General features: G+C 41.1%; 1 pseudogene; it reads right to left on the bottom strand.

The window, feature by feature from the left end:
- Positions 1-1,239: 1,239 nt before the first annotated feature.
- LOC105825558 overlaps positions 1,240-1,875 on the bottom strand; it is a 14,509-nt pseudogene continuing 13,873 nt past the window's right edge.

The raw sequence follows: 1,875 nt of genomic DNA on the forward strand, positions 1-1,875 counted from the left end.
CACACACACACACACACACACACACAGAATACTGCCCAGTCATAAAAAAGAATGAAATCATGTCTTTTGCAGCAACATGGCTGGAATTGGAGGCCATTATCTTAAGTGAAACCCAGAAACAGCAAGTTAAATACAGTATAGGATTTTCCTATGTATGCTTTGAAATTCTTCGATTATTCTGTTACAAACTACTAATCTAAGCAAATAAGGAAACATCAGTACAGAATTTTCTTTCACTAAATGTTTGAGGGATTATTTTCTTATGATTTAGGTGCTAGCTAAAATAGTTGGAGAAAGAGCAGGTATTTCTTACATTTCTGATTGAAACTGCAGTGTAGACCCTTTCATTTTCTTTTTATTAATATAATCTTCAAATTTCTCATACTAGGCTCTGGTGAACTGATTCTTCTAGTCTCCTTGAAATACCCTTTCTCATGAAAGGAGACACAGAATGGTCCATCTCATCATTTACACTAAGGTTCTGCTTCATCACATCAAAGGAGCTGTGATAGAATTTTTACTTACAATTTCTTCTGGCATGTCTTTCTCTAGAAACTTTAACAGCTTCTGAATTTCACACTTTGGGTCCTCTTTCACGTCTTCATAAAATAGGTAAAGGATAAGACAATCTTTCTTTTCCCACCAGCTCTTCACATGGTCATACCAGGAACCAAAACACACCTTTCCAACCATGAATTTATCCAGGAACACCTCCCAGGTTCCAGGCTCTGGGAGCATTTTTGTCACCTAGTGGAAACAATAATAAGACACAGACACAACTTTAGCATTCTCTGCCATGTAGGTCATATTGCAGTCATTCTTTCAAAATGAAGAGGGGAGAAATTGAACAGGTAGGTATGTTTTCATTAATTGAGGATTCTGCATGTTTTTCAACTGCTCAATGCCACTTGTGATTCCAGGAATTATAAATTTTATGAAGGGCACTCAGTTGTATATTGCATCCAGTTTAAATTTCTCTGCACCGCATTGTTATAGATCAAATCCAATATTTCACTGATCCAGGTTGTTTCAGATTTGGGATAGGTGGAGATCAGATGGTATTATAAATGGAATTGTTTTCTTAATTTCTTTTTTGGATTGTTCATTGTTAGTGTATAGAAATGCAACTGATATTTGTGTGTGTTGGTTTTGTTTTTGTTTTTGTTTTAGAAACTGATGTTTATTTTCTGTCAACCTTATTCCATCTTATTTAAGAGTTTGTGGAAGAACAGCTTAAGACTACTCAGTGGTTGTTCCTGCCCATTCAGTGCCCTGAGCAGTGGGAGCTGCAGATCAGTCTTCCATGGCAGGCTGAGTGCTCCAGTCTTCAGTGGAGAATTGCTGAAGAGGCACAGAGGGCACCTCTACACCTTCAGACCCGTCTGCAACCTCGGGTTGAGCAGCAATAAACTCAGGAGCTGAAACGGTCCATTCTCCCTGAAATTCCTCCTTGGTCACAGCTTTCTCAGTCTCAGCCTGCTCTTCCTTTTCAATCTCTTCAGGATCCCTGTAGAAGCAGAGATCAGGCATGACCTCCCATGGGTGTTTATGGGAGATGGTTCCATGCCTGCGGAGAACTTCCTGGGCCAGCATCCACCACATCAGATCCACTGAGTGAGCTCCCTTGTTGTTCATGGGATGGTGATGTCCACATAAGGCAGAAGAGAATCTGTGTTAACCGGAACAATTGTAGGTAGGTTAACATAAGACACCTCTGTGAGAAGCTGGTGGTCAGCCCTGGGATTAGTAACTACCAGAAGATGCGGCTCCCAGAATGCTGCCTGGATCTGGTTCGTGAAGTTTCTGGGAATGAAGCGGCCAGCACTAGGAGTGGCTCCAGTGGCAGCAGCAAACTTCAGCACAGCTCACTGGTCA

The sequence above is a fragment of the Propithecus coquereli genome, unplaced genomic scaffold, assembly GCF_000956105.1.
Source record: "Propithecus coquereli isolate 6110/MARCELLA unplaced genomic scaffold, Pcoq_1.0 Scaffold12, whole genome shotgun sequence".
NCBI classification, from domain to species: Eukaryota; Metazoa; Chordata; class Mammalia; order Primates; family Indriidae; genus Propithecus; species Propithecus coquereli.